Source organism: Kogia breviceps, chromosome 2, assembly GCF_026419965.1.
Source record: "Kogia breviceps isolate mKogBre1 chromosome 2, mKogBre1 haplotype 1, whole genome shotgun sequence".
NCBI classification, from domain to species: domain Eukaryota; kingdom Metazoa; phylum Chordata; class Mammalia; order Artiodactyla; family Physeteridae; genus Kogia; species Kogia breviceps.
Window position 1 is genome coordinate 136,050,065 of NC_081311.1, and position 21,011 is coordinate 136,071,075.

The following is a 21,011-nucleotide window of genomic DNA, read 5'->3' on the forward strand; positions in this document are numbered from 1 at the left end:
TGAACAAATTTAGGTTTAAGATGTACTAAGTAAATGCATAAATCTTTAAAACAGAGTACTGCTTACACTGGGAAATCTGGGCCACCAGGAAAATAGAAAACTTAATTATGTAACATATCTTTGAAATATATTCAATAATATAAAAAGGACCTATTCGAAATATATTATAGTAAGAACGACTTTTTATGAGATTTAACCAAAATCCTGCCCAGCATAGCGGTTCTCAACCTCTAGCAGCTTCACAGTCACCTGGAAGGCTTGTTAAAAGACAAATTGCCCCACCCCAGACCCAGAGGTTCTGACTCAGGAAATCTGGAACAAGGCCTGAGGATCTGCATTCCTAACAAGTTCCCAGGTGATGCCGTTGCTGCTATTGTTCAGGAGATAACACTTTGAGGTAACACTGGCCTAGCATTTGGTAGGTACTCAACTGGCCTAGTATTGTAGGTATTTAAAAACCATAACCTCACCAAAAGATGTAATCTCACTTTAGCATAGATTAATTAATAGGGCTAATTCACATTTAGAAGAATATATCCTACTGATGGACGAACCAAAACTAACTTTAGACCTCACTTAACTCAAATACCTTACTTTAGAAATGAAGAAATTAATATAACTTTTAAGCTACATTACCAGAAAGAATTCCTTTTAACAATAGCCAATAGAAATAGTATTAAACAAAAATCATTTATAAACAATTTGAGTACTGACAGTGTTATCCTAAAGATATATAAAGTAAAAGACTGTAAGTACAACTAAATATGTCTGCATTATTGTTAACATTATGTTTATGAGGAATATTCTCAATGCCAAGCTAAGTAAAACCCGGTCTGATGGGGCCCTTATGCCAAGCTAAGTCTATGGGGAAAATGCCTATTGAACATCAATAATACACAGTCAGGCCCTGAGGGACCATAACTGTCTCTTTAAATTATTTAGAAAAACATGTACATGTTTACTCAATTAAATATAGCACAAGATGATAAGCAGTCTAGTCCCCTCATAAATAATCAATGTGCCACTGTCACTCTTCATTAATAGAATGAAAAGTACTCTCAAAGAAATTCATTTTTAGTAACACTCATTTTCATTCCATTCATTTAATTAAAAGAATGCAACAAATTTCAGATACTTAAAAACTACCTGTGTACCTAGTTAGTGTGCTCCAATTAACCTGCCTCATGCCGGTCTTCACTTAGAAACACCCCATGACTGAGTAGTCAGCATCCTCTTTGTCTCTTTAAAATCATGAAGGCAGTTTACACAGCCTTTATTTTCCTAATCACGACATCCTGTCCAAGGCACTGAACTTTGCTTGTCAAGGGCATGCAGGAAGCCAAACCCTCTCAAATGTGCTGTATCTATCTTCAACTTTTAAAATAACCACCTATCCTTTAAATCAGGTGCCATTTGTAGTCTCATAATCTCTGGTTAGATTGTATTAAAAAATTTTTCCCCAATATCACACTGCTGCCACAATCTTACCAGGCTTTTCTGCAGCATTCAATAAGAGTCTCCTGTTTTAACTAATTCCCGTACCAGGACACAGTGTGAGAGTCTAAAACAGAATCAGCATGATATTCGTTCTACTTTTGCTCAGAGGATAAATAAGTGTTCACGCTAAACCTGGGATAATACTTCCAAGCACCCCATATACAGCAGTGTGAACGAATGCAGTTAATCCAACACTAGTCAGGCTTGTATCAAATGGCGCTCCTACTGCAGTATTCACCTTGGAATAAGTAGGCAGGATTTATTGTTTGTTGAAGTCACATAACTGTCAGGTTATGCAGGCTCTGTTCTCATACTCTCACAAACAATCACAACAGAAGACAAATACAGGAAAACATAAAGCTCATTTACAAGGGAAGCAAATTTGCAATCAGACAAGGGCAATGTAACAGCCAAGAACTGCAGTAAATCTCTTACAGCTAATAGCCCCATCTAATAATGCTCTCCTTCAATGCCTCTGAGCAAATGGATTGCATTCAGTTTAAACAATCAAATCCAACATGCATTCCTCGATAGTGAGAGATGATGCTTGATAAGCCAACTCTAATTTATGATTCATTTACTCTTTAACTGTCTTAAAGCTAGGATTGCTAGAAGACATCCTATGCTTATTCAAGCATGCTGACAGAACTGAAATCTCTTAGTAATTTTTCTCTACACCTCTCAGCATGGCTGACAGGCATCTGCCAAGAATATAGCACATAAACCACTGATTCATGCAAAAAATATTTACCCCCAAAAGATGTAGTAAAAGCTCAGCTTCCTCCAGCTTCCATAGCCCCTGAAGTGTTAATCTGAAGGAAGAGTTCCATGAGTTTTCACAGGCCAGCAGTGTGTCTCCTACACTTGACCTAGACAGCCTTACATAACGAAGCATCGGAGCTGGGGAGCTTGCTGAATGTCATCACCAGCAAGAGTGAGGCGTATTGGCAGCAGCAGGCAGGCGGGCAGGCTGGGAGTTTGCATGGAAATCAAGAAGTCTTGTCTTTCTCTTTTCAAATGTTTTGGAAGGACAGTTAAGAATAGCTCAGAAACTGGTCTCGTTCTTTTTGTGGGGAGAATGACCAGAAGCATAAAAGCTAAATCTTCCAGCAAGTACAAGATACCTCTTTTGGTGTTTTCAGTAACCTAACAGAATGACTGTCTGTCTGTAAAGGACTGTGCCATGACACCTCAGATGAAGGGAATGGTAAAGCAAAGTAATGACTCAAAGGCTACCACGGAGCTTTTGTCTACCTTTAACTCATTGTGGTAAGTATAGGGGAATATGTGTATTTGTAATAGAGGAATACTTGCAGGTGTGAGTTGGTTTGCGGGATTATAACTAAAGGATTTGTAAAGAGTGTTCATGTCCCTTGAACATCTTATTGTAAGCAAGATGATAGCATTTATAATCCTGTGTATCAAATTCAGAAGCATTTATAATCCTGTATATCAAATTCAGAATGCGGTGGGTTAAACTGGCTGTGCTTAATGTATTTCAGTTTCAGATATTTTCATGAGAGTAGTAAGAGAAGCAGGTACCTCTCTGTGGTGGTTTGCAAATAGCTATCAAATGTGTTAATTACTTCAACTGTCTATACTAAAAAGATTTGAATTTCAGCATTCAGATTTTGCGTATAATGAATCTTTTTTTAGACTTTGAAAGCAGTTTCTCAGAATGAGGCAAGAGGATCACTGTGCTTTTAAATAAGCTTTCTTAGACTCACTCCTGGATATCTGGGGGATACTTTTGAACAGCAAATTAAAAACAATGTACTCTACATCTAATATTCATTCAATTACCTCAAATGCGTGCAGTACAAGTTAGGTTCTTAAAACCTGGAAATAATAAAACCAGTCCTATATTCTGATCCTGAGTAAAATGATATGGTATTATTTATTTATTTATTTATTTTGCGGTACGCGGGCCTCTCACTGTTGTGACCTCTCCCGTTGCGGAGCACAGGCTCAGCGGCCATGGCTCACGGGCCCAGCCGCTCCGCGGCATGTGGGATCTTCCCGGACCGGGGCACGAACCCGTGTCCCCTGCATCGGCAGGCGGACTCCCAACCACTGTGTCACCAGGGAAGCCCGATATGGTATTATTAATATGATATTATATTGTTTAATTATATATAAAACTGTAGTTTTGTATGGGATAAGATATATAATTCCCGAGGGAACAGAAACAGAAAAGAAGCCATGCATCTTTTAAAAATAATCTTAAAGTGCTGGTCTTAGTCAGGAAACTTGTCTACTAATGCATCCCACCGGGAATAGAGGAGGGAAATAAGAGAAGCTTAGGTCTACGAAACTACACAATAGTTTAATTCCACCCCATCATGTAACCCCTAAGGAAACAGAGGTAGAAAGAAGTTAAATGATGGGCTGATGGTGACACAAAGGAAGAAGTGAGTAGAAGGTGGTTTTCTTGATAGTCACCGGTATTTTGCTGCCCATACCAGAGTGAATAATTGTCCTTTAGTACTGGTATAAAGGCCTGATGTACAATAATTTTTTGTCAGAGGAATGACAGAGAACAAAGTGGAATAGCATTAAATATCTGCTTCTAGCAGTATTCTGATTTTTGAAAAACAAGTTTTATAGTGGACAGAATGAGAAATTTTCTTCAATTATTTCTCACAACTGTAATGAACATACTGGTATGATAGTTAACTAAAATTTCAAATTATGAAATAGTATTCTGAACATTTAGCACTGGGTACCATGTTGGTGGTTCAAGTTCTTTTATTTTGTTAATGTTGACTGGTGCTAGGCTTATCTGTCTCTTGGAGAGCTAATGTACATGAAACAACCCATAGGAAGCAAAGGACTGGAAAATAGAAAGTTTCAAAAGAGATTCTGTCGTGTTACTTTCAAGCAAACTGAGCCTTTCATAGTCAGGCACTTGTTTTTCATTTTTGCATCCCTGCCCACAGCACAGGGGTTACTGCACCCTCAATAAATGTTTGCTGAATGAATAAATGGAGGGGTGAAATGCATCCATATTGACCCTTCTATGAGAGCTGCATATGTTATTGCCAAGTAGAATTCCTTGGAGGAGTCATTTTAAGGAAAGTATAAGAATGATTTATGAATGTATCACTTAAATAAGTGCCAAAGTAAATGAATGCTTCTGAAATACTTGTTTAGAAACTGCTCTTATAATTTTTTTTTTTAGTGTATTCCTTGCAACCTAATTAGATCAACTTGGTATAGGTTTGACAGCCCATAAAAGATAATCCAACTTTCACTAGGTTAACCAAATACAGGTTTTGTTTTACTCAAGTGACATTAAGTTGAAACAAGTCACATTAAGTTCAAATGACATTAAGTTAGGATTTCACAGTCCTGGCAGACCCAGAGTCCTCAGGGCTCTAAGCTCATTTTTTCTTCCACTTGGCCATCCTTAGTATGTGGCTTTTATCCTCTGATTTGTTGCCTTGTGGTCTCAGAATGGCTCCCTCACCTCTTGCATCCTGACTACATTCTAGGCAGGAGGACAGAAAGTGCAAAAGGCAAAAGGCAAAAGGCAAGTGCCGGCTGGATCAGCTTTCTCTAAGAGCTTTCCCAGAAGAGACTTTGACTTATGTCTTCTGGGTTGTAACCGTAAAAAATGCCACCCCTCCTGGGGGTGGGGGGAGTCTGGAAAAATTGTGTTTTTAGCTGAACTCATTGCCACCCCCAACAGAGCTGGGGTTCTGTTTTTAAGGCAAAGTGAGGTGCTTCCCAACATCCATTCTCCCTTAGCATACAGTTTGGGTGATTCTGGGAAAATCCTTAAGTGTGATCATTTAGTCTAAGCTGATTTATCTTCCAAAAGAAGGAAAACTTTTCTCATTTTATATCTGGCTCTTCTATGGAAAATATTATGCTACTTCTGCAATAGAACGTTACCTGGGAGACAATGGATTTATAACTACACTGTCATCAAATAGATACAAAGAGAAAGCTGGAGATAAACTTCGCAGAATGAAAAAGGGAAAATAATCCCATCTGCCATTTCACCTCATGCTCAGCCCATAATCACAATCAAGGTTGTCTAAAGCTGTTTCTTTCTGGAAAGATTCTATAAAAGATTCTATAAAAGATTAAATGGACACTGAATTAAAGCTCTAACCCTTAAAATTTATGAAACTACTAAGTAAAATGGTGTCTCACTAATTTAGAAAAGAGGCTTTTCTTCATTTTTTTCTGTTTTGTCTGTTGTCTTGTTGGAATCAGCTAGACTGAAAAGCACATGGTGCCTCCTGCTGAGCCATGGAAAACTTTACCAGATAACCCAACTAGGTCACAAGAGCACCTCTCTAAACCAGAAGCTGTTCTTTATATTGTCTGGAATAATACTGACATCTTTTTAAAAAACCTGGAACAAAATGACCCCTCAAGCCAAAAGTTTTACTTTAAACTTATAGAGGGTTCCTGGGCACAGAAGAATAGAAGCTCTCTAATTTTAGAGGAAAAAAATGATGGCATTCATAGTTTCTACCAAACTTAACTTTTAAAGGAAGATAGTTGACTTCTGAACTCAAGTCACAATCACCTTGAAATAATCTGTTTGGAAAAAAAATGAATATTGCAATAGCTTCTACTTCACTGAATAGCCACGAGGAGCATGGTATTTATTTCACTTTCTTACAGAAATAAATGAGGAAATTATTTGCAGAACAACAAGACTATTCCCAGCCTAACTGGAAACAGCAAAAATAAAATATGTTTAGTACCTGGCAGGTATGAGTTATACAAGTCGCAAACTCAAGGGAGAACAAAATTGCAACTTTCTTCATTTCCCTATAAATAAATTTAATTTCTATTTTACTGTACCATTTTTGCCTAATGGCAGAAAATGTAATTATTTCTAGGTCAGCTCAATCACTTTAATACTTTTTCGGTTATCTCAGGTTTAGCTCAGTAAAATGTGAGATTTTAATTTTTGCCCTTTATATTAATTAGAGTAACACTAGCTTTGGCAACAAATATGCCCAAAAGTCTTGGTAGCTTAGTACAATGAAACTGTATTTCTTACTCACGCAAAGATCTATGTGGTTGTTCCTGGTTGGCAGGTGGCCTTCCGCATGATGATTCATGGATCCTTCTTGTGGCTCCTCCAGCCTCTAGAGTAAGCTAACAGACAAAAAGAGATCATGAAGAATTACACATACCTCTTCAGCCCAGAAGAGGTACACATGACTGGCTTATATTTAAATGGTGAGGTATAATCACATAGCTCCATCTAGATGCAATGGAAGACTGAGAAATGTTGTCACTGGCTGGGCAGCCATTTCTCAGAAGGGAGCATAAGTTATTGTGGTCATCAAGCTCTCTCTGCCTACTTTTCATCTTTGCAGTTGAAGCATCTTTTGAAAATATATCATCTTTTGCCAATTATTGTCTTTTGAGACTAAATTAGAGAACTGAGAGGATTTAACAGTGGGTGTAGGGGATCTCTCCTTGTGTTGGTGGCATGATTGATTGTATTTTGCACCTGGAAATGAGATCCCATCCTTTTTCTTCCACCTACAGAGATCAGAGAAACTGTAGTACAGGTATTCAAATGTTTACATTATAGTACCTGAAATTCAGGTCTATAGTTTTACAGTTTTTAAAAATTATTTATTTATTTAAACATCTTTATTGGAGTATAATTGCTTTACAATGGTGTGTTAGTTTCTAGTTTATAACAAAGTGAATCAGTTACACATATACATATGTTCCCATATCTCTTCCCTCTTGCATCTCCCTCCCTCCCACCCTCCTTATCCCACCGCTCTAGGTGGTCACAAAGCACCGAGCTGATCTCCCTGTGCTATGTGGCTGCTTCCCACTAGCTATCTATTTTATGTTTGGTAGTGTATATATGTCCATACCACTCTCTCACTTTGTCACACCTTACCCTTCCCCCTCCCCATATCCTCAATTCCATTCTCTAGTAGGTCTGTGTCTTTATTCCCATCTTACCAATAGTTCTTCCTGACATTTTTTTTTCTTAGATTCCATATGTATGTGTTAGCCTACGGTATTTGTCTTTCTCTTCCTGACTTACTTCATTCTGTATGACAGACTCTAGGTCCATCCACCTCACTACAAATAACTCAATTTCGTTTCTTTTTATGGATGAGTAATATTCCATTGTATATATGTGCCACAACTTCTTTATCCATTCATCCGATGATGGACACTTAGGTTGCTTCCATGTCCTGGCTATTGTAAATAGAGCTGCAATAAACATTTTGGTACATGACTCTTTTTGAATTATGGTTTTCTCAGGGTATATGCCCACTAGTGGGAGAGCTGGGGCATATGATAGTTCTATTTGTAGTTTTTTAAGGAACCTCCATACTGTTCTCGAGTGGCCATACCAATTCACCTTCCCACCAACAGTGCAAGAGTGTTCCCTTTTCTCCACACCCTCTCCAGCATTTATTTTTTCTAGATTTTTGATGATGGCCATTCTGACTGGTGTGAGATGATATCTCATTGTAGTTTTGATTTGCATTTTTCTAATGATTAATGATGTTGAGCATTCTTTCATGTGTTTGTTGGCAATCTGTACATCTTCTTTGGAGAAATGTCTATTTAGGTCTTCTGCCCATTTTTGGATTGGGTTGTTTGTTTTTTTGTTACTGAGCTGTATGAGCTGCTTGTAAATTTTGGAGATTAATCCTTTGTCAGTTGCTTCATTTGCAAATATTTTCTCCCATTCTGATGATTGTCTTTTGGTCTTGTTTATGGTTTCCTTTGCTGTGCAAAGCTATTAACTTTAAGTAGGTCCCATTTGTATATTTTTGTTTTTATTTCCATTTCTCTAGGAGGTGGGTCAAAAAGGATCTTGCTGTGATTTATGTCAGAGAGTGTTCTGCCTATGTTTTCCTCTAAGAGTTTGATAGTGTCTGGCCTTACATTTAGGTCTTTAATCCATTTTGAGCTTATTTTTGTGTATGGTGTTAGGGAGTGTTCTAATCTCATACTTTTACATGTATCTGTCCAGTTTTCCCAGCACCACTTATTGAAGAGGCTGTCCTTTCACCACTGTATATTCTTGCCTCCTTTATCAAAGATAAGGTGACCATATGTGTGTGGGTCTATCTCTGGGCTTTCTATCCTGTTCCATTGATCTATATTTCTGTTTTTTGCCAGTACCATACTGTCTTGATTACTGTAGCTTTGTAGTATAGTCTGAAGTCAGGGAGCCATTTTTAGTCCTCAAGATTTCTTTGGCTATTTGGGGTCTTTTGTGTTTCCATACAAATTGTGAACTTTTTTGTTCTAGTTCTGTGAAAAATGCCAGTGGTAGTTTGATAGGGATTGCATTGAATCTGTAGATTGCTTTGGGTAGTAGAGTCATTTTCACAATGTTGATTCTTCCAATCCAAGAACATGGTATATCTCTCCATCTATTTGTATCATCTTTAATTTCTTTCATCAGTGTCTTATAATTTTCTGCATACAGGTCTTTTGTCTCCTTAGGTAGGTTTATTCCTAGATATTTTATTCTTTTTTGTTGCAATGGTAAATGAGAGTGTTTTCTTAATTTCACTTTCAGATTTTTCATCATTAGTGTATAGGAATGCAAGAGATTTCTGTGCTTTAATTTTGTATCCTGCTACTTTACCAAATTCATTGATTAGCTCTAGTAGTTTTCTGGTAGCATCTTTAGGATTCTCTATGTATACTATCATGTCATCTGCAAACAGATCTGCAAACAGTGACAGCTTTATTTCTTCTTTTCCAATTTGGATTCCTTTTATTTCCTTTTCTTCTCTGATTGCTGTGGCTAAAACTTCCAAAACTATGTGTAATAAGAGTGATGAGAGTGGGCAACCTTGTCTTGTTCCTGATCTTAGTGGAAATGGTTTCAGTTTTTCACCGTTGAGGACAATGCTGGCTGTGGGTTTGTCATATATGGCCTTTATTATGTTGAGGAAAGTTCCCTCTATGCCTACTTTCTGCAGGGTTTTTATGATAAATGGGTGTTGAATTTTGTCAAAAGTTTTCTCTGCATCTACTGAGATGATCATATGGTTTTTCTCCTTCAGTCTGTTAATATGGTGTATCACATTGATTGATTTACATATATTGAAGAATCCTTGCATTCCTGGAATAAACTCCACTTGATCATGGTGTATGATCCTTTTAATGTGCTGTTGGATTCTGTTTGCTAGTATTTTGTTGAGGATTTTTGCATCTATGTTCATCAGGGATACTGACCTGTAGTTTTCTTCCTTTTTGACATCTTTGTCTGGTTTTGGTATCAGGGTGATGGTGGCCTCGTAGAATGAGTTTGGGAGTGTTCCTCCCTCTGCTATCTTTTGGAAGAGTTTGAGAAGGATAGGTGTTAGCTCTTCTCTAAATATTTGATAGAATTCACCTGTGAAGCCATCTGGTTCTGGGCTTTTGTTTGCTGGAAGATTTTTTTTTTTTTTTTTTTTTTTTTTTGGTATGCGGGCCTCTCACTGCTGTGGCCTCTCCCGTTGCGGAGCACAGGCTCCGGACGCGCAGGCCCAGCGGCCACGGCTCACGGGCCCAGCCGCTCCGCGGCATGCGGGACCCTCCCGGACCAGGGCACGAACCCGCGTCTCCTGCATCGGCAGGCGGACTCTCAACCACTGCGCCACCAGGGAAGCCCTGGAAGATTTTTAATCACAGTTTCAATTTCAGTGCTTGTGGTTGGTCTGTTCATATTTTCTCTTTCTTCCTGGTTCAGTCTCGGCAGGTTGTGCATTTCTAAGAATTTGTCCATTTCTTCCAGGTTGTCCATTTTATTGGCATACAGTTGCTTGTAGTAATCTCTAATAATCTTTTGTATTTCTGCAGTGTCAGTTGTTACATCTCCTTTTTCATTTCTAATTCTATTGATTTGAGTCTTCTGCCTTTTTTTCTTGATGAGTCTGGCTAATGGTTTATCAATTTTATTTATCTTCTCAAAGAACCAGCTTTTAGTTTTATTGATCTTTGCTATTGTTTCCTTCATTTCTTTTTCATTTATTTCTGGTCTGATCTTTATGATTTCTTTCCTTCTGCTAACTTTGGGGGTTTTTGTTCTTCTTTAATTGCTTTAGGTGCAAGGTTAGGTTGTTTATTTGAGATGTTTCCTGTTTCTTAAGGTAGGATTGTATTGCTATAAACTTCCCTCTTAGAACTGCTTTTGCTGCATCCCATAGGTTATGGGTCGTCGTGTCTCCATTGTCATTTGTTTCTAGGTATCTTCTAATTTCCTCTTTGATTTCTTCAGTGATCACTTCATTATTAAGTAGTGTATTATTTAGCCTCCATGTGTTTGTACTTTTTACAGATCTGTTCCTATAATTGATATCTAGTCTCATAGCATTGTGGTTGGAGAAGATACTTGATATGATTTCAATTTTCTTAAATTTACCAAGGCTTGATATGTGACCCAAGATATGATCTATCCTGGAGAATGTTCCATGAGCCCTTGAGAAGAAAGTGTATTCTATTGTTTTTGGATGGAATGTCCTATAAATATCAATTAAGTCCATCTTGTTTAATGTGTCATTTAAAGCTTGTGTTTCCTTATTTATTTTCATTTTGGATGATCTGTCCATTGGTGAAAGTGGGGTGTTAAAGTCCCCTGCTATGATTGTGTTACTGTCGATTTCCCCTTTTATGGCTGTTAGTATTTGCCTTATGTATTGAGGTGCTTCTATGTTGGGTGCATAAATATTTACAATTGTTATATCTTCTTCTTGGATCAATCCCTTGATCATTATGTATTGTCCTTCTTTGTCTCTTGTAATAGTCTTTATTTTAAGGTCTATTTTGTCTGATATGAGAATTGCTACTGCAGCTTTCTTTTGATTTTCATTTGCATGGAATATCTTTTTCCATCCCCTCACTTTCAGTCTGTATGCGTCCCTAGGTCTGAAGTGGGTCTCTTGTAGACAGCATATATATGGGTCTTGTTTTTGTATCCATTCAGTCAGCCTGTGTCTTTTGGTGGGAGCATTTAATCCATTTACATTTAAGGTAATTATCAATATGTATGTTCCTATTCCCATTTTCTTAATTGTTTTGGGTTTGTTTTTGTAGGTCTTTTCCTTCTGTTGTGTTTCTTGCCTAGAGAAGTTCCTTTAGCATTTGTTGTAGAGCTGGTTTGGTGGTGCTGAACTCTCTCAGGTTTTCCTTGTCTGTAAAGATTTTAATTTCTCCATCACATCTGAATGAGATCCTTGCTGGGTAGAGTAATCTCGGTTGTAGGTTTTTCTCCTTCATCACTTTAAATATGTCCTGCCACTCCCTTCCGGCTTGCAGAGCTTCTGCTGAAAGATCAGCTGTTAACCTTATGGGGATTCCGTTGTGTGTTATTTGTTGTTTTTCCCTTGCTGCTTTTAATAGTTTTTCTTTGTATTTAATTTTTGATAGTTTGATTAATATGTGTCTTGGCGTGTTTCTCCTTGGATTTATCCTGTATGGGACTCTCTGTGGTTTCTGGACTTGATTAACTATTTCCTTTCCCATATTATGGAAGTTTTCAACTATAATCTCTTCAAATATTTTCTCAGTCCCTTTGTTTTTTCTTCTTTCTCTGGGAACCCTATAATTCAAATGTAGGTGCGTTTAACGTTGTTCCAGAGGTCTCTAAGACTGTCCTCAGTTCTTTTCATTCTCTTTTCTTTATTCTGCTCTGCAGTAGTTATTTCCAGCATTTTATCTCCCAGGTCACTTATCCGTTCTGCCTCAGTTATTCTGCTATTGATCCCTTCTAGAGAATTTTTAGTTTCATTTATTGTGTTGTTCATCATTATTTGTTTGCTCTTTAGTTCTTCTAGGTCCTTGTTAAACGTTTCTTGTATTTTCTCTATTCTCTTTCCAAGATTTTGCATCATCTTTACTATCATTATTCTGAATTATTTTTCAGGTAGACTGCCTATTTCCTCTTCATTTGTTTGGTCTGGTGGGTTTTTGCCTTGCTCCTTCATCTGCTGTGTGTTTTTCTGTCTTCTCATTTTGCTTAACTTACTGTGTTTGGATTCTCCTTTCTTGCAGGCTGAAGGTTCGTAGTTCCTGTTGTTTTTGGTGTCTGTCCCCAGTGGCTAAGGTTGGTTCAGTGGGTTGTGTAGGCTTCCTGGTGGAGGGGACTAGTGCCTGTGTTCTCGTGGATGAGGCTGGATCTTGTCTTTCTGGTGGCCTGGTCCACGTCTTGTGGTGTGTTTTGGGGTGTCTGTGACCTTATTATGATTTTAGGCAGCCTCTCTCCTAATGGATGGGGTTCTGTTCCTGTCTTGCTACTTGTTTGGCATACGGTGTCCAGCACTGTAGCTTGCTGGTCGTTGAGTGAAGTTGGGTCTTGGCGTTGAGATGGAGATCTCTGGGAGATTTTTGCCGTTTGATATTACGTGGAGCTGGGAGGTCTCCTGTGGACCAGTGTCCTGAACTTGGCTCTCCTACCTCAGAGGCACACCCCTGACGCCTGGCTGGAGCACCAAGAGCCTTTCATCCACACAGAAAAAGAGAAAAGGTGAACAAATATATATATCTTTGCTCCCAAAGTCTACCCTCTCAATTGGGGATGATTCGTTGTCTATTCAGGTATTCCACAGATGCAGGCTACATCAAGTTGACTGTGGAGATTTAATCCGCTGCTCCTGAGGCTGCTGGGAGAAATTTCCCTTTCTCTTCTTTGTTCGCACAGCTCCTGGGGTTCAGCTGTGGATTTGGCCCTGCCTCTCCATGTAGGTCGCCCGAGGGCGTCTGTTCTTCGCTCAGACAGGACGGGGTTAAAGGAGAAGCTGATTCGGGGGCTCTGGCTCACTCAGGCTGTGGGGAGGGAGGGGTACGGATACGGGGTGAGCCTGCGGCGGCAGAGGCCGCTGTGACGTTGCACCAGCCTGAGGCGTGCTGTGCGTTCTCCCGGGAAAGCTGTCCCTGGATCACCGGACACTGGCCGTGGCGGGCTGCACAGGCTCTCGGGAGGGGAGGTGTGGAAAGTGACCGGTGCTCGCACACAGGCTTCTTGGTGGCGGCAGCAGCAGCCTTAGGGTCTCATGCCCGTCTCTGAGGTCCGCGCTGATCGCACAGCTCACGCCTGCCTCTGGAGCTCCTTTAAGTGGCGCGCTTAAACCCCTCTCCTCGCGCACCAGGAAACAAAGAGGCAGGAAGAAGTCTCTTGCCTCTTCAGCAGCTCCAGACTTCTCCCGGACTCCCTCCCGGCTAGCCGTGGCGCACTAACCCCTTCAGGCTGTGTTCACGCAGCCAACCTCAGTCCTCTCCCGGCTTCCTACCGAAGCACGAGCCTCAGCTCCCAGCCCCCGCCCGCCCGCCCCGGCGGGTGAGCACACAAGCCTCTCAGGCTGGTGAGTGCCGGTCGGCACCAACCCTCTGCGGGAATCTCTCCGCTTTGCCCTCCACACCCTGTTACTGCGCTCTCCTCTGTGGCTCTGAAGGTTCCCCCTCTGCCACCCGCAGTCTCCGCCCGTGAAGGGGCTTCCAGTGTGTGGAAACATTGCCTCCTTCACAGCTCCCTCCCACTGGTGCAGGTCCCGTCCCTATTCTTTTGTCTCTGTTTTTCTTTTTTCTTTTGCCCTACCCAGGTACGTGGGGGGAGTTTCTTGCCTTTTGGGAGGTCTGAGGTCTTCTGCAAGCGTTCGGTGGGTGTTCTATAGGAGCAGTTACACGTGTAGATGTATTTCTTATGTATCTGTGGAGAGGAATGTGATCTCCGCGTCTTACTCTTCCGCCATCTTGAAGCTCCTCCCCTATGAAGTCTTAAAGAAGAAAAATGGCAAAGAATCAGAGGTGCATATTTTAATGCCAGCCATGGTTGGTTTCATCAGTTCAAGGCTAGAGCCAAACTTCACAACGTAAAAGTAAGTGGTGAGGCAGCAAGTGCCGATACAGTATCTGCCAGGGAATTTCCTGAAATACTTCGAGAAATTATTGATGAAGGCATGTATTTACATGAAAAAGTTTTTAATGTGGATGAGACAGGACTGTACTGGAACAGGATGCCAGACCAAAGTTACATCAGTAAGGAGGAAAAGTTGATGCCAGGCTATAAAGCAGCAAAGGACAGGCTAACTCTGTTGTTTGGTGGCAATGCTTCCAGAGATATGAAGCTGAAGCCTCTCTTAGTTTTTCATTCAGTGAACCCAAGCATACTTAAAAACAGCCAAGGGCTCTCTTCCTGGTGTGTGGAAGAGTAACCCCAAAGCCTGGGTTACACAGGCCATTTTCCAGAACTGTTTTTTCCACCACTTTATCCCCAAGGTAGAGAAATATTGCTTGGAGAAGGATGTCCCATTCAATATTCTTTTGCTGCTCGACAGTGCTCCAGGCCACACCCCATTCATGGACAACTTTCATCCCAACATCAATACTGCATCTGCCACCAAATACTATGTTGCTCATCCAACCTATGGACCAGGGAGTTATAGCGACTTTTAAGAAATATTATTTACGTCATAGTTTTCCTCAGGCAGTAGAGGCGAGTGATGAGTCAGGAACAACCTTGTGACAATTTTGAAAGGCATATAACATCTACAAGGCCATAAAAAACATTGACTTTGCTTGACGTGAGGTTACGGCCATCACCATGAGTGGGGTCTGGAAGAAGCTTTGCCTGCAGTCTATTCATAATTTTCGTGGATTTGAAAAGGTGGATAAGGAGTCCAAAGAGGTCTTCAGCAACTTAGTGACCCTCAGCGAGAAGCTGGAGCTAGATCTGCAAGAGGACGACTTCACTGAACTCCTTGCTGTGCAACACGAGGAGCTTACTAATGAAGACCTGATGGAACTGGAGACCCAGAGAAAGGATGAAGAGAGACAAGAGGAAGAAGTAGCTGAAGAACCGAAGAGATTCACAATGCAGGAAATGGCAAGGGGATTTTGTTTATCTGAGGAGGCACTGTTAGTTTTTGAGGCACAGGACCTGAACATAGGCCGGTACACGAAGGTTGCAGCAGCCGTTCAGAATACAATCCACTGCTACCGTGTCATCTATGATGAGGAAAAAAGAGCTACTACCCAGACATCACTGGATCGTTTTTTCAAGAGGGTAGATAGAATTGAGTCCAGCAAGGAAGCGGAACCTGTGCCATCAACGTCAGGCGTGAGTGAAATTGCAGCTTGCCCTCCGTTTCCTATTTCTGAGGATCCTTCAGCTCTACCATCCCCCACCTCCTCTCCTTCCTGCAGTCAGTAACTCTTCTTGCCTGTTCACTCGATGCCAGCCCCGTATGCCAGCTGTTGTTCTGTACTACTGTACTTTTCAAGGTACTGTACTGCAAGATTTAAAATGTTTTCTTTATTTTTGTGTTTGTTTTTTATGTATTATTTGTGTGAAAAGTATTATAAACCTATTACAGTACAGTACTATATAGCTGACTGTGTTAGCTGGGTACCTAGGCTAACTTTGTTGGAGTTAAAAGCAAACTGGACTTACGAACACGCTCTCAGAACAGAACTCATTCATATGTAGGGGACTTACTATATTTTTTTCCTTCTTTTTGGGTTTCTGTGTTTTTCCAGTTTCTACAAAGAACATGTTATTTTTGCAATCTGAGGAGTGAATACTAGATTTGAAGGGAATAATAAATGTGTATTTCTATAGTGCAGTGTGTTCCCCCAATATATCAGGCAACGCAGACCCCTTTGAAGTGACCAGCCTGGTGCAATGTGGTTAAGCAGCCTACCTGTGCTGACCAGACTACACAGAACTGGTCTATGATCAGTGACTAGGGAATGTATACTCAGACTTAGTTCACAGTTGTCATTTTAGTTTATACCAAATTAGTAGCAAGTGGTGCAAAGATTAAAAACCAGATACAGACACGAATGAGTGAGTGGATGCAGTTCCCCAGAGCCCTCCCCGCTTCAGAGGAACACCCAAAGAGAGCTAGCTCTAAGTAGAGTGAGCAAGCTGTAAGGTCACAGGAATCCAGAGCTGCAGGCTGGCTGTCTCTCATATCCTCAGAGGCCACGTCACAGTTTAAGACTTACCTACTACCAAACAGGGCATGCCTTGCTGTCCACAAGTTCACTTTCTGGATCCATTTCTTACCATTAATCCTGCAGGGGGAGGCCTTTACAGTGATATCTATGCAACCTGTAGTTGTCTACTGAGGTGTTCCTGACCCGTTTTCCCTCACTGTTCTAGCTTGCTTGTTCCATACCTTACTTTTCTTTTCTTAGTTCTCTTGACTCTTCAGGCTACTTAAGTGGGACCATGACAAGAGGCCTATTTTAAGTATAGATCCCAATACTGTGTTAGTACTTCATAAAGATGAAACAAAATCCCCAGAAAGCTGAGTACTGCTCAGGGCTGTTCTAACAACTTGCAATGAGGAGGAGAATCCAGGCACATGACATTTATAACAGAACCTCGCTAAGCCTCAACCCCCTCCCTACCCCCAAAGCTCCCTTCTGCCATATTGTTCAGAATGAACTCGGATTGTTGTGATTTTTTTAAAACTGCAGATGAGGGGAGTGAAGGATAATGAAGAAAACAAGGGGACAAGAAGAAATTCGTTATAAATATTAATTGAGGGATGAATTAGTTGAATAGATCATGCAGGATCTGGTGTAATTATGCCCACCTACTACTAGCTATTGTTACTGTTGTTATTATTATTAAAGACTGAAACTGTTTTCTATTTTGTTCACTCTTTTTTTCCCCCAGTGCCTAGAATAGTATCTAACAAAGACGGCAATCAATAAATATCTATTGAATTAGTTATCCTACCAAAAAATTATTGGTTATTTCTTTTCTTTGTACATTTCATATCAGAGAATGTAAGACCTTATTAGTGAGTTAGTGAAAATACTGTGTCCGTTGGAGGTTCACAAGAGACTCAGGGATTATTTTGCTATTAGAGTATTTAACATCTTAATCCTTTATTCTTCTTTAGTTTCTTTACTATACTTTTGAGGTAATTTTCATATCCTTTCATTTCAATAAAACCACTTAAAATATCTCAACACTAAAGTATTAGAAGAGACTAAGTTTTTCACTATCATATTTGTAGGATGAAACAGTAGCAGAAGTTTTATTCTTCTTATAGAGAAGTTACAGAGCAAAAAGTATGGTACTTCTCCCCAACCCTTTTCTTTTACTATTCAACTAACTGCTTGCACTCACTTTATCCCAAGAGACATATTAATAGGCTCAATATGTGTTGGTGTAAATAATATCCTATTAGACTCAATATGTCTTGATGTGAATCATATCTACTGTGGCCCGGAACATTCCAATGCATACAAAAATAAATCACAATTTCCATAAAATACATATAAAAAGTAAAAATATAATTTCTATTCAAGTATGTCCCTATCTCCCTATTCTAAGAAAAGATTGTGTTCCTCTTAATAAAAAGCAAAACAACAGCTATGATGACAATAGGCTCATACTGGATTTCTAAAATACTAACCTAGCTGTGTATATTAATATTCAGTTATATTGAACCAGTAAGATATATTTGCTAAGGCTCAGATAGACATTGAAATACAATTTTAAATGGTCTACTACTTTACTGTATTGTATTAACTAAAGAATATGGATAACTTGTGCTATATTTGCCATCAAATACATTGGGCACAGGGAGAGTAAAACATTTCTATGAGATTTATATCCAAACAGTAAGTGGGTTCATAGGGGTTTTTTTTCCATTCAAGTACACATCTTTTCTATTCATTTAAAATTAATCTCACTTTTTGGGCTTCCCTGGTGGCTCAGTGGTTGAGAATCCTCCTGCCGATGCAGGGGACACAGGTTCGTGCCCTGGTCCGGGAAGATCCCACATGCCGCGGAGTGGCTGGGCCCATGAGCCATGGCCACGGAGCCTGAGCGTCCGGAGCCTGTGCTCCGCAACGGGAGAGGCCACAACAGTAAGAGGCCCGCGTACCACAAAAACAAAACAAAACAAAACAAAACAAAAATTAATCTCACTTTTCAAGAGGTCTTCATTCCTACTAAGCTAAGCCCATAAGCCCCCAAAGATCTCTTATACTTATTAGATCTAGATCTGCTATTGAGAATCTTTCTTTCTGCTAGATATTCCATCTCTAGGAACCACACTTTGTTCACGGGTCAGTTATCCATACTTTCTCATTGCTATTTTAGCATAAATTTCATAAAATTTCTTCCCAATTAGAATGAAAAGTTGGGTACAGAGCATGAAACATCAAGCCTGCCTGAAGCATCAGGGGTAGCAGCAGGACTGGGTGCCAGAGGAAGAAGTACCAAGAGGGAAGGATGGGGAACAATGACGAAAGAAATCAGAGGGAAATATGCAAATACAACACCGTTCACTTTTACATAGCAGTGTTACAGAGACTGGGCTTGATTCAAACAATAAAGTAAAATCCTCAAGGAAGAAATTAAATCAAGTTTGTGGAAGTTTTCTAAATAAAAATCACCTTAATCTTTTCCTGACTCAGACTAGTCTAGTTAATTCGTGGAGCGTGAAACCTGACTGCATTTTGGAGCCTGAAAACTCTTTATTTCATTGACCAGAAAATGGAGCCATTATATAAAGAATTTTTAAAACTTGCCAGCCAAAATGGGACCACAAATTCTCTCTTTACTATATTATTATTTTAAACCATTTTATTCAATCTGAATAGGCTGAATGTCATTTTGTTCTTAACAATGGAAAGGAGGTAACATGTTTTAACCTCCCATATGCAGAGAAATAATATATTATTATATTATTATTTTCCAAGTTTTAAAAAATATACTGCTCACTATTATCTATACCTAAGAACAGGAGACAAAATAGAGAAATTAAATGTCATATTCAGCTAAGTAAGGTCACACATCCAGTAAGTAGCAGAGACTGAGGGAGACCCAAAGGAGAGCTTCCTAACTCATAGCTCAGGCACAGTCTACTGGGTCTCCCAGCCGGCACTCCAGCTTATACCAATCAACACACACTTGAAACAAGCTAGGACACTGAGGGAACGAGTGCTTTTCTTATGGGCCAGTTTTAGGAGGAAACACTGAGAATCATGTGCAAAGAATATAGCATCCATGGATTAAAGTTCAGAGCAACTTCTACTGGTTTTCAAACTTAGATGTGCATTAGAATCACCTGTGGAGTTCTTAACATTCCCAGCACCCAAGCTGCACTCCAGACTAATTAAAGCAGAATCTCTGGGTTGGGACCTAGGCATTTGTTTTAAAGTCCCCAGGTGATTGCAATGTGCAGTGAAGTTTGAGAAGAAGGGATCTTTACCAATGCGTTTCCATCTGTAATGTGTACACAGATTACCGGGTATCTGAAGCATCCCTGCTCAAATTGTGGTCACTGGATGAAAAGCCTCAGCATCATCTGGGAACTTGTTAGAAATGCTAATTTGGGGCCCCACCTTAGATCTAGTGAGTCAGAAACTGGTCGTGCAACTCAGTGATCTGTGGTAACACGTACTAACATCTGAGAATCACTGGTCTAACTTGGGACCAATCTTCTCTTTTTATTCCTGACAGGTGGAGACTCAGTCTCCCAAAGGGATGGAACTCCTTCACTACCTCATTGACATTTTTACCATTGAAACTGATCCGTTTTTTTGTTTTTCACCAGAATTGCTAAACACATAGACACATCCTGTTACTCACTTTTTCTTTCAATGCCTGCTGCCCTTGACTTCTAAAATGTTAATGTTTGGAGGAAATGGTCAAAAAAATGAAAGAAAGAAAAGATCTAGCAAACAAAGCAAGAAAGAGGACTAGAGAGAGGGGTTCCAAGAGTTTGTTGGTGCACTGAACTCTGATTAATCTTCCACTCTAAGGATTCTCAATCCATCTACTTGTATACTTTGCATATAGTTGATGCTAGCAATAAAATTTCCATCATCTGCAAGACATCCAGGATATTCAGAAGATAACCATGATCTTAAGAAGCAACTCAACATTTAACCAAACTCTTGTTTTGTTTATTGCTGAGGTTTGGGGTGGCTTTTTTGACTACCACTCCCTGAAACAAATGAGAGATGTGGTCTCTGGAATCAGAGAAATCTGGATTTGAACTCTCGTATTATCCTTTTCGTGATGTATAGCCATGAGCAAGTTACCTAAGTTTATGTCCTCATCTCTGACATGTGACTATCAATTTATGGGTTACTCTAAGATAGGAGAGACTGAATAGAAATTTTCCATTCTGTTCTTGGCACATGATAGATGGCAGTGGTGTGCCGGAGCCAGCTTGGACTGGCTGAAGGGGCCCGTGGTGCCCATCTCTTCCCACCTGTTTACAAAGTCCGTTGTGGACATCTCATTCCCCAGCTTCTCCTTTAAAATTTATTTATAATCTTGTTCACCCCGACTGTTATCACTGCCGTGGGCAGGTGCAATGTTAAATAATTGAGAACAACCGCAGGGTTAAGGCTCTTTGCACTGGCTGAGCTTTGAGGCAGGCCAAATAAGACAGCCGTGCAAGTGGATTTACTATGGAACTGCCACACAATTTTCTGGTAATGGCTTTTGGGGAGCTCCAAATCTGTTCTGTGCTCCGTGTCTCTAGGCTGTAGGTTTTCACTGTGGTTGTAGGACTGTTGGTTTTCAA

General features: G+C 40.0%; 1 protein-coding gene and 1 long non-coding RNA gene across 3 annotated transcripts in view; one reads left to right on the forward strand and one right to left on the reverse strand.

The window, feature by feature from the left end:
* LOC131751605 (sodium channel protein type 1 subunit alpha) overlaps positions 1-2,703 on the reverse strand; it is a 158,021-nt gene extending 155,318 nt beyond the window's left edge. The window contains exon 1 of one of the 2 annotated variants that reach the window (XM_059055536.2): positions 2,249-2,703. The gene's annotated coding sequence lies outside the window, so the exon portion shown is untranslated. The remainder of the gene's footprint in view (positions 1-2,248) is intronic. The other variant, XM_067026227.1, reaches the window with a different exon arrangement.
* Positions 2,704-6,614: 3,911 nt separating this feature from the next.
* The window catches only part of LOC136793597 (uncharacterized), a 94,249-nt gene continuing 79,852 nt past the window's right edge, over positions 6,615-21,011 (forward strand). Inside the window, exon 1 of the long non-coding RNA XR_010839126.1 lies at positions 6,615-6,677. This is a non-coding gene — a long non-coding RNA (uncharacterized lncRNA). The remainder of the gene's footprint in view (positions 6,678-21,011) is intronic.